The sequence below is a fragment of the Acinonyx jubatus genome, chromosome A3 (genome assembly GCF_027475565.1).
Source record: "Acinonyx jubatus isolate Ajub_Pintada_27869175 chromosome A3, VMU_Ajub_asm_v1.0, whole genome shotgun sequence".
Taxonomy (NCBI): domain Eukaryota; kingdom Metazoa; phylum Chordata; class Mammalia; order Carnivora; family Felidae; genus Acinonyx; species Acinonyx jubatus.
In genome coordinates, this window is record NC_069388.1 from 106,170,714 (window position 1) to 106,183,075 (window position 12,362).

A 12,362-nucleotide genomic window follows, 5' to 3' on the forward strand; every position below is an offset into this window, starting at 1 on the left:
CGATGAAACTCTGGAGAGATGATCCATAGACCACAGAGATACACTGAAGTGGGCGGGGGAGCCAGAGTGCCATGAACAACCTCTAAAGGGAGTGCTGTGAATAAAATCCTGACTTACCAGTCAGTGGCGTCCTAAAAGGAGAGGAAGTCGGCACGTATAAAACAGCTGTGTAAATTATAAAGCTTCCAGGGTACAACTAACTTCATCATGTTACTTCCTAAACACTGGATTCCCTCCTCCTTTCTCCTCTTAGACCCCAAAATAATCTAAAACAATCATCAAACTGGGGGAAAGGCAAACCATTTTGGGAAGGAAAAAATAGCAGCTGCTCTAGATATCTTTTTCAGAGTCTGGCTAAGATCGTTTAAGTTATTTCTCATTCTCTTTTCTTCTTGGCTGCCTTGACAGCCCTTCAGGATTTCAGCTGGCTCCAAGCACAGCTCAATAAAGATTATTCCGGAGAAGTTTCATATTCCTAAGATTCCTTACATTTCTTTCTTTAATTTAGGAAATGAGGTTGAAAAGGCTGAAAAACAGCCCAGATTGCCCCATTTCCTATGCAAGTTTCTTGCAAAGCAAGCTGTGCCTCCCTTTCCAAGAAGAACAGAGAGAGGCAGTTCTGATTGGAAGGTGGGCGGTGGGTCCTCTGGAGCACCGGTAGGACTATTTGTCTTTTGAAACGGCCCCAGCGGGCCCAAAAGCTATCTGAAAACTTTTTGTAAAGGAAGGGAAGGGGGGGGTAGGAAACTTTTGTGTGCTCAGCCACTGGAAAAGCCAGTAGCTGCTCTGTGGATTTCATCCATTCACCAAACGAATGTCTACTTTGCACCTGTGTGGTGCCAGGCTCTGTTCTAGATGCTGAGGGTAGATGGGTGAAGACGACCGACCAAGTGTCTGATCCCTGCAGGGAGTTTCTGTGCAGGAGGCGGGGGCTCCACTGAGAGGGCTAGAGGAAGCCCCTGCCCTGGCTGTTTCCTCTCAGTTGGGTGCTTTCCTTCCCTCCTTCGGGCTCTTGAGTCCCTTCCTCCTCCTGCGTCCTTGGTTTATTATACCCTTCACCTTTCCCCTTTATAATCACATGTGCCCTTTGTAAACATCAAAGGAAAATAAGCAGGACTGGGGAGCTGATGAAAATGAGGCCTATGACTCAGAGGAGGATGTTGTTCTATTTTTCGTTTATACAACTCTCTTCTCAGAAGAAAGCAGGAGACTTTTCGTTATGAGAATAGTCTGTCTCTCTGTTTTAGAGATTCCTCACCTCTGCTCTCATTGTCAAAGTCTCCTTTCAACCATCCACTGCGGTGTTGACCTCCAACTCACCTGGGCCCTCGGAGGAGCCTGGCAATCACTTCTTGTTTCCTCATGCAGCTTTGTTGTTTTTCGTCCTTCATTTAGTCTATTTCCAAAAAAAGAAAAAGAAAAGTCTCCATACACCTCGGCTTTCCCTGACCACATCCCATCCCAACTTCCATGCCCACCCAGTTAGCCTCAACCAAGGACAGTGCTCATACTTTAGAGAGAAAATACAAACCATCAGAAAATCATCTCACCTACATAGACTGATTGTTTCACCCACTAGATTCATATGCTGAAGCCTAATCCCTAATGGGATTAGGGAAACCTAATCCCTCTCGGTGAATTCACAGGTGGGGCCTTTGGGAGGTGATTGGGTCATGACTCCAGCCATCATGACTGGGATCAGCACCCTTATAACAGAACCCCCCCCCCAACAGTTCTCTTGTCCTTCCCCCAACATGAGGACACAGTGGGAAAATGACCAGGAAGCAGGCCCTCAGGAGACACTGAATGTGCCATGCCTTGATCTTAGATTTCCCAGCTTCCAGAACTATGAGAAATAAATTTCTGAGGGTGCCTGGGTGGCTCAGTTGGTTAAGCGTCTGACTCTTGATTTAAGATCAGGTCATGATCTCATGGTTTGTGAGACAGAGCCCCATGTCGGGCTCTGTGCTGACAGTGCAGAGTCTGCTTGGGATTCTCTCTCACTCTGCCCCTCTCTGGCTCTCACGCGCTCAAGTCTTTCTCTCTCTCTCTCTCTCTCTCTCTCTCAAAATAAATAAATAAACTTTAAAAAAAAAAAAAAAGAGGAGCGCCTGGTTGCCTCAGTTAGTTAAGCATCAGGCTTTGGCTCATGATCTCAACATTTGGTTATGATCTCAACGTTCATGAGTTTGAACCCTGCGTTGGGCTCTGTAGTAATAGTTCAGAGCCTGGAACCTACTTCAGATTCTGCGTCTCCTCCTCTCTCTGCTCCTCCCCCACTCACACTCTTTCTCTCTCTCTCTCAAAAATAAATAAACATTTAAAAATGTTTTAATAAAAATTAAAAAAGAAAGTTCTTTATTTATAATCCAGCCAGTCTATCCTGTTATAGCAATTTGCCCCTGCACACATTTTCTCCCCTTGCACAGAGAAAGGGTGCCTCTTAATTAAGGTGAGCCCCTGCACCACAGCTTTGTATCTACCCCATTTCGTCTTGTCAGGGAGAGCACTCCATCAGTTACCTACTTCTTTACCCACCCCCCTCCATTTCTTCCCCTCTGCTGGATCCTTTCCTTCTAACACAAAACCCTGGCCTTTCCTCATAAGAACTTCCTGCTAAAAGCTGGTCCAGAAACATCCAAGGACAGATAATAAAAAAAATGGGGGGAACCAAGATGAAGGCTCTCATAAATACCATTAACTGACTGTTAGACCGTTTGGAATTACCCTTTATGTCTCTCACCTTCTACTCATACTCTACTTTCTGAGATGTTTTATCAACTATCTAACCTTCCCAGTGGACTTTCAGTTTTGCCAAACATACTTTTCATTCCCAAGATTTCCACGTATTTCTGAACCTTCTTGCTATAGCATCCTTGCTCCTATCTTAGGTAGGTAATATCTTTTCAAATCTCTGAAAATACTAATTAGAGGTTGTTGGTTTTTTTTAAAAAATAAATATCTTTCAGGGCGCCTGGGTGGCTAAGTTGGTTAAGTGTCCGACTTCAGCAGAGCTCATGATCTCATGGTTCATGGGTTCGAGCCCTGTGTCAGGCTCTGTGCTGACAGCTCAGAGCCTGGAGCCTTCTTCAGATTCTGTGTCTCCCTCTCTCTCTGCCCCTCCCCCACTTGTGCTCTGTCTGTCTCTCAAAGGTGAATAAATGGTAAAAAAAAAAAAATTAAAGAAATATATTTCTGTCCCCTAAATTATTTCTCTGTGGGATCTTTGTCATTAGGCATAAGCTGCTGAGGACACCCATTTATATTGCTACTTCCAGTCGCATTCCTGAACTCCAGATTTATATCTTTAATTGCCTACTGAACAACTCTACTCGGACATCCTAAAGACACCTCAAAGTGAGCTCATACTTTCCCCCAAACTTGTCGTTGTCTTTCATCTAGCAGTAATTCTTGACTGATCCTATTTTTACTCACCTGTTTCTCCTACATTAATTCCTAAAGGTTCTGTCTCCTTCATGTCACTCAGTATTGTCCTAATGTTTCCTACTTTGCTGAAGAAACAGAGGTGGTACAACAGTTGGCACATCTCCATGCATTTAACTGCTCCATCTCAGGGAAGGTGGAGTGACGCGTGATTTGTACATTGGGAAGGACGACCTGGGCGTGTTAGTTCTGAGCCACCCTTTATTCTCTCGGCTGTTAACCCCAAGGACACACATTCTTTTCTTTTTTTTTTTTTTTTAAGTTTCTTTTTTCTTCTTTTTAGTAATCTCTACACCCAACATGGGGCTTGAACTCACGACCCTGAGATTAAGAGTCCCAGATTAAGAGTCTCAGTCCTTCTGACTGAGCCAGCCAGACATCCCTATGGGGACACATATTCTAATAGTCATCCAGGTGCAGCATTCCCCAGAGGATGTCACAGTTTGGGTTCCTTGGAAAGCAGATGCTGAGACAGATATTCATGTATAGGAGGTTTATTAACAGTGTTATCAGGATCAATACTTGTGGAGGGAAGTGAAGAGAAAGGAAGGGAAGGGAAGGGAAGGGAAGGGAAGGGAAGGGAAGGGAAGGGAAGGGGGAAGGGGAAGGGGAAGGGGAAGGAGAAGGGGAAGAGGAAGGGAGGGGAGGGGAGGAAAGGAGAGGGGAGGGAGGGAAGATTGGACAAAGGGAGAAGTTGAGCTGAGATTCAGTCTCTATAAAGGCTTTAGATGACCTTGGGGTGGGGGGGTTCCAAAGCTGAGATGACCTTTCAAAGTTGTCTCAAATTGGGGCTAGGGAACCAAGACTTTATATTCCCCAATCTGATCTGTCATTGGATGCCAGCTACCCCAAGAAGGAACATGACTTGGGGCTAGTGGTTCTCTTTGGCCAAGGCCATCCCTAAAGAGGGCTACTAGATGAGGGTTCTAGCAGCCCTCCCAGCAGCCAGGGGAATAAATCCTTTATTTCCGAAGAGGCGTCCAGGTGGCCTTATCTCAGAGAAGCCTGCCCTATTCCAAGGGTTTACTAGCATCTCATTTGGCTCTCACATTCAGCTAAAACTTCCACCATAGTTGTTTTTCTTTTTTTTTTTTTTTTTCAGCCAAAAATAGCATGTTTTGGAGTCTATCTGCCCATGTTTGTTTTATTACTTAATTTTCTCAGAAACCTAGACTGGGACAAGGGATGCTAATTAAATCTCAGATATTTCTCAGTATCCTTCCCACTGCTCCCCAGGATCAAGCCATCTTCACCTCTGTCCTGGACTACAGCTGTTTCCCATCTGGCCATCGATTCTACCTCCATTATCCATATCCATCCATTCTACCTCCCCAAAGGGACATTCCAAAAACACAAATCTGATTATCTCACTCCCATGTGTAAAACCCTTTCCTCGGGTGCCTGGCCAGCTCAGTCAGTAGAGCATACAACACTTGATGAAGCCGTGAGTTCCAACTCGTCATGAGTTGGAGCCCCATGTTGGGCGTAGAGATTATTTTAAACAACAAACAAAAAACAACCCTTTCCTGCTTTCCTCTTAGCCTCAGAGATAGGGTCTAACCTTAACAGGGCTGAGAAGGCCAACAAGATTTTATTTGAGCTCCCTGGTCTGGTCTGATTCTGTTAACACTCCCTTATCCTTCAGCTCTGTCCTTGATGCGCCAACAAGAGAAAAGTACTTGCAGTCTCCATCAGCACCCCAATGGTTTTCTTGGCTGCGCTTTTTAAATATTTCCTTCCTTCCTTCCTTCTCCAATCTCACTCACGTGAATGTGAGCATCTTGGGGGCTGGGGCACTTCTATGTTCTTACACCAGGCACTCAATAAATATCAGGTGAATGCATGAATGTATCTAGAAAGGATTTATATGCTTACTTATTAGCAGCAGCCACTAAACCTGGGAAAATGTTTAACCTTACTGTGAAAAAGGCACTCTGAAACAAGGAGATACAACTTTTCACACAGAAATTGGCAGAGTTTCTAACAATAATACTTAAGGCCACCAAGGGTATGGCAAAATGGGCACTCTGATACAACGCAAGCATCAAACAAGCATTTTGGCAATATGCAACAAGTCTTAAGATACTTAAATCACGTGCTGTAATAATTGCACACCTATGGATCTATCCTATCTAATCAGAGATAGAAGTAAAATTTATATACAAAGGTATTCACCATAACATGTTTTCTCTTGTACTCTCACACTGTTCATATGTTCCATAATGGGCGTGTTTTAGTTTAAAAACCAGCAAAATGTTAGTAAAATGCTGATAGGGTTAGAGTTCGCATCACAGCTAATGGGAGCCAGCCTCTGGGACAAACCCATGCTTGTTGCTTCCTGGAAATGGCAGCAGATTGTTCCCTCGCACATTGTCCCGGAGATGATCTGGGCGGCCAATAAAACATGACAGAAAAAATGGCACACGCATTTAAGATTAGGTTATAAAAGACTCTACAACAACCATGTTAGTCTCTTTTTCTTACTCTCAGATCAGACGCTTTTGGGGAAAGCCGACTGTCCTGTCATGAGGGCACTCTATGGAGAGACCTACAAGGCAAGACATTGAGGCCTCTTGGTAAAACCACACAAGTAAGCTTGGAAGCAAATCCTCTGGCCTAAGTCAAGCCTTCAGATGACTGCAGCCCTAATGACATCTTTTTGTTTTAAGTTGATTTTCATTTCTTTATTTAGAGAGAGAGAGAGATAGAGAGCAAGCGGAGGAAGGGCAGAGAGCGAGGGAGACAGAAAACCAGGCAGGCTCTGAGCTGTCAGCGCAGAAACCCTCGAGAACCATGAGATTATGACCTGAGCCGAAATCAAGAGTCAGACACTTAACCAACAGAGCCACCCAGACACTCCATCCCCACTGACATTTTGACTGCAATCCTGAGTCTCCCAGTTAAGCTCCTCCTAGATTCTTGATCTAGAAAAACTATGAGCTAACAAACATTTATTGTCTTAAGCTGCTACATTTTGTATAGGATGATCAGCTGTCCAGGATTTACTAGGACTGAGTTTCCTGGGATAAGGGATTGTCAGTGCTAAAACCAGGGAAGCCCGGGGAAAACTGAGATAGCTGGTTAAACTAGTAGTTTTTCCACATAGCTTTAGTGAGATGTAATTCACATACCTTAACATGTGCCCACTGAAATTTCAGTGGTTTAGTATATTCAGAGTTGTGCAACCATTTCCACAATCTAATTTTAGAACACGATTAAAAAAAAAAAGGGAAATCCTGTTCTCTTTAGCTCTCATCCCCAGTCCTCCCAGCCCTAGGCAACCATTAATCTTTTGAGAGCAATTGGTTACGCAATAGATAATAAACACAAAGTTATGGGTAGCGGGATAAAGGATGCTTGCTTTTCCATTACTCTTTTACTGTATACTCTTTTAAATTGCGTGAATTTTTCCAATAGGCATATTTTCATTTACTCTAAGAAGGTAGTAATATTCTGATTTATTGAAAAGGTGATGAAGTTTCACGGAACTGTTTTCTCTACGCAGCATCTGTCAGCTCCCTGTTCTTCTGGTAACAACACTACCCTTCTTCCTTAGGAAAGTGCCTTTCCCCAACTCCAGGTTGTCCTGATGTGATTGCCACAAGACAAGGTGGATACTTGACTCAGGCTAGGACGATCAGAGTTTTCTCTCCCAATAATTTGAACCTCGAGTAGAGGCACACAGGGACAGAAGGCATTTAAAACAAGTCATGGTGGGGAGGGGGGTCAGAATACCAGAGAGCTGGTTAGGGAATGTTGTTTCTAAGATCTCTGTAAACTTCCTGGCTCTTCTTTCCTCTAGGACATTCAGTTATTCCTTTGATTCTTTAAGTTACTCCTCTATGGCTCCATAAATCTCTTCTTTTATTTAAGTTCATTTCTATTGCTCGCCAAGAAAGAACTCTAACTGATCCAAATAATGATAAAGAATATTCATGGAGGGGAACGCCCTTCTACCTGCTAGGTGGGGTGCTGTCTCATTTGTGAATCTTTTAATAAAGCCAATTAGATCTTCAAAAAGAGAGAGAGAGAGAGAGAGAGAGAGAGAGGGACAGAGACCAGAGACAGAGACAGAGACAGAGAGAATAGTTATAGGGAATGGAGGGAAGTTTACCCCCTCAAACCCTCAAAAAAAAATCCGTAAATCTATCACTCCAACACAAGTCTTACTTTTTTCATCTTACCTATTGGTTCACTTCTACATAGTTAGAATCATGGTATATATATCACCTTACATTTCAATTTTTCTACCTAACATTATACTTGCAAATTTTTTTAGCGTTTCTATAAGGAACTCTATACATCCTTTTTAATGTATGTTATTTTCTTGCACTGGTATATCATAATTTATTAAATCTTGATCCAGGGGTTGGATTTGGGGGGTGATTTTAGTGTTTTGTCAGCAGACATCATGTTCAAAATGAACATTTTCACAGCAAGATTTGTGCTTCTGTTGAGTCATTTCTTTTCTTCGGATAAATTTCCAAAATTGAAAAATAGATCTGGTATGGGTCTTATCCTTGTTCCTTTCGTGCATCTGATGTGTTGCTTTGTAAAGTGAAAGGTGCTTTTGTGCCACAAGTAATTTTCTGTTTTGTATGTTTGGATTTCCATTGATAGGATATTCTTAGATTGGGCAAATTCAAACAAATAGAATTTATTTGGTTATAAATCGTGTTCTGTGTTCTGACTGTTCTACAAGTATTCATGTGAGTATGACTTTTTACATAAACCTTTTATTGAATATATCATAAATAAATAAAATGGCACAAATCAGAAGGGTAAGATCTCAATGACTTTTTACAAAGTAAACACTCCCTTGTGACCAGTATGAAGATCAAGGAGGACCTCTAGTACTCTAGAAATCCCTTTATGCTCCCACTCAATTACAACTTCCTGTCAGATATCCACAATCCTCAGGGCACCTGGGCGGCTCAGTCAGTTAAGCATCTGATTTTGGCTCAGGTCATGATCTCATGGTTCCTGGGTTTGAGCCCTGCAGCAGGATCTGTGTTGACAGCTCAGAGCCTGGAGACTGCTTCGGATTCTGTGTCCCTGCCCTGCTTACTTGCTTGCTCGCTCTCTCTCTCTCTCCCCCCCTCTCTCAAAAATAAACAAACATTAAACAAAAATTAAAAAAAGAAAAAAGATAATCCTGACTTCTATCACAGTAACCTAATCTCTTCTGTTTTAGAACCTTAAATAAATGCACACTTTTGTGTGCTGTTTCTTTCACTTGACATGTTTAAAAACTTCATCCACGTGTAGCAGCAGTCTGTCCATTCTCATTCTGCGTAGCATTGCATTGCACAGAGATACATAATCTATGTAGCTATTCTACTATTGATGGGCATTTTGTTTTTTCCAAATTTTGGCCACTACTGGTTTGTAGGTTACTCCCATATTCAGTTTTCTTAGAAATTGCCAAACACTTTTCCAAAGTGATATGCCAATTTACATCCTCACCAGCAGCATAGAAGAGAGTTCCAGTGGCTCCCATCTTCTGATTTTAACCTGTGTTTTTGCTGTGTTTCTTGGGCACTTGGGGATTCTCTTTTTGGAAGTACCTGTTCAAGTCTTTGACCAAGTTTTGAAATTCTAACTAATAAATATATAAGGAATGATTAGGTTGGAAAATCATCATTTTGTAAGCAGAGTAATGATTAATTCAGGAAAGAATCATCAAAAGATGTTAAAAGTTAGTGGGTGAGGGATGCCTGGGTGGCTCAGTCAGTTAAGCATCTGGGTCTTGGTTTTGGCTCACGTCATGATGTCAGGTTTTATGAATTTGAGCCTTGCGTTGAGCTCTGTGCTGGCAATGTGGAGCCTGCTTGGAATTCTCTCTCTCTCTCCCTCTCTGCCTCTTTCCCCCCACCAAAAAAATAAACTTTAAAAAAAAATTAGTGGGTGAAATTTAATGAAAAACAAGATATTTACATAGTCTCAAAATATCTCCACATAAAATACCTTTAGTTACATAGAGGAAACTCTAATTTTATAAGAGAGGAATGTGATATACATCACCTTAACTCGGCAATAAAGTTAACACTACCAGTAATGGGACAAACCAAAGCCATGGGCATCCTGATGTAATATGCTGTCGAAGGTATAATATTATTTCTTTGGTATTCCTGCCAAAAATGCATTATCTGAATCAATTCATGAGGAAACATTAATTGAACCCAGTAGAGGTACATTCTGCATAATAACAAGCTTGTACACTTCAAAACTTCAGGATCATAAAATAAAAAGTAAAGATAATGAATATTTTGGATTTTAAAAGATTAAAGTGATATGACAACTCGTGTAATGTGTGATCCTGGATCGGACCCTGGACCAGAAAAAAATACTTTTTTTTTTTTAATTACAAAAAGTTGTATTAGGAAAACTTGTGAGATTTAGTAAGTTCTATAGATTACATTAAATTATATATCCTTGTTTTGGTAATTTTACTGTGATTATATGCATGGATTGTCCTTAAAATTATATACTGAAGCATTTTAGTGATAAAGAGATATCATGTCTTACTCGTAAATGGTTCAGAAAAGTAAATAGATTTTAAATACACAAAGTGACATTAAAAAGACAAATGTGTGGGGCTCCCGGGTGGCTCAGTTGGTTAAGCATCCGACTTCGGCTCAGGTCATGATCTCATGGTCTGTGAGTTTGAGCCCCGCGTCGGGCTCTGTGCTGACAGCTCAGAGCCTGGAGCCTGCTTCGGATTCTGTATCTCCCTCTCTCTCTGACTCTCCCTCCATTCATGCTCTGTCTCTCTCTGTCTCAAAAATAAATAAACATTAAAAAAAATTTTTTTAAAAAGACAAATGTGATAAAATGGAAATAATTACAGAATCTTGCTGAGGGTGATACAGGAGTTTTTCCTCTTTCTTTACAACTTTTCTAGAAGTCTGAAACTCTTTCAAAATAAAAGACTACCAAAAAGAGAGGAAATCCCTAGTTTGCTAAGAGTTTTAAATCATGAATAGATGTTGAATTTTATCAAAACTTTTTCTGTATCTACAAGGATGAATATATAAATTTTCTTTTATATTATTAATTGGGTACATAATAAGATGTTAGTGTTAAACCAACTTTGAATGCTTGAAAAAAACACATTTTATGTATAATATATTATTGGGTTTGTTTTGCTGATATTTAATTTAGAAGTTTTTCATCTTTGATAAGAGAGAGACTGGTCTATAATTTTCCTTTCTTGTAATGACCTTCTCAGGTTTGGGGATCAACACTTTATTGCCTCACAAAATAAGTTATCATTTCTTTTTTTCTGTTCTCTGAAAAAGTTTACATATGATTGATGTTACTTCTTCCTTAAATATTGGGAAAATATACTGGTGAAGACATCAAATTCTGGAGATGTATTGTGTGAAGATTAAAAAAGAATGTTTGTTTATTTTTGAGAGAGACAGAGCATGAGAGGGAGAGGTGCAGAAAGACAGGGAGACACAGAACCTGGAGCAGGCTCCAGGCTCCCAGCTGCCAGCACAGAGCCCAAGCAGGGCTTGAAATCATGGACCACGAGATCATGACCTGAGCTCAAGTCAGAGCTTAATGGACTGAGCCACCGAGGTGCCCCTATTGTGTGAAGATTTTTAGTCACTATTGTTTCTTTGGTTGATAGGACTATTCATGTTTTCTACTTCTTTGGTGTCACTTATTGTATTGGGTTGTCCTAAAAATTTCCCATTTCATCTAAATTTTCAAATTTATTGACATTAGGTTTTCTAAAATATTTTTAATTCAACTTGTAATGTCTGTATGATTTCTGGTGATGTCCCCATTTCCAAGCCTGATAAAGGTAATATGTACCCTTTTTGTTCTTGTTTCTGTTTTATATGTGTGATCTGTCTTGCTAGATTTACCAGTTCTGTTATTTTTTTCAGTGACTTCTCTACATTTTTCATTAATTTTTTTCTCTTCACTTTACCGTTACTTTTTTTTGTTTTATTAATTAAAAAAATCTTTTTTAATGTTTATTTATTTTTGAGAGAGACATAGAGCACGAGAAGGGGAGGGGCAGAGAGAGAGGGAGACACAGAATCCAAAGTAGGTTCCAGGCGCTGAGCTGTCAGCACAGAGCCTGACGTGGGGCTCAAACTCACGAACCGCAAGATCATGACCTGAGCTGAAGTTGGACCCTTACCAACTGAGCCACCCAGGTGCCCCTATTTTATTAATTTTTTAAGTTTATTTGTTTATTTTGAGAGAGATAGAGAGAGTGTGAGTGGGGGAGCAGCAGAGAGACTGGGGGGATCTCAAGCAGACTCTGCACTGTCAGCGCCGAGCCTGACGGGGCTCAAACTCACAAAACTGTGAGATCATGACCTGAGCCGAAACTAAGAGATGGATGCTCAACTGACTGAGCCACCGAGATGCCCCTATCATTACCTTTTTTATACTTTCTTCAGGTTTCATTGGTTTTTTTTTCTAAGTTCTTGAGATGGATACCTAGGTAATTCTTGTTTAAAGCCATACATTTCAGCCTTTAAGATGATAAATTTCTCCCTGAACACAGTTTTAGCTGCATCTTAAAATTTTTAATGTGTCATGTTTTTATTGAGTTCAAAATATTTTTTCATTTCCACTGTTATTTTTTCTTTGACTAATGGATTATTTAAAAGTAGTATATTGCCTAATTTCTATGTGTTTGGGAATTTTGTTGTTTTTAAAAAATTGTTGACTGCTAACTTAATCCCCCTCTGCTCAGAGAACATACTCTGCATGATTTCTTTTGAAATATGGTGAGGGGCTTGCTTCATGGCCCAAGAATTGTCACTTTTAGTAACTATTCAATGCTCACGTGAAACAAAAGTAAATTCTGCAGTTGTTGCCTAAAATATTCCGTATGCATCAACTGTGTCAATTTTGTTAGTCATATTTAAATGTTGTGTACCCTCACT

At 40.7% G+C, this 12,362-nt stretch overlaps 1 long non-coding RNA gene across 1 annotated transcript in view; it reads right to left on the reverse strand.

Annotated features, from left to right (window-relative positions):
- The window catches only part of LOC128311272 (uncharacterized), a 35,057-nt gene that overhangs the window by 6,035 nt on the left and 16,660 nt on the right, over nt 1-12,362 (reverse strand). Inside the window, exon 2 of the long non-coding RNA XR_008289567.1 lies at nt 1,321-1,396. This is a non-coding gene — a long non-coding RNA (uncharacterized LOC128311272). The remainder of the gene's footprint in view (nt 1-1,320; nt 1,397-12,362) is intronic.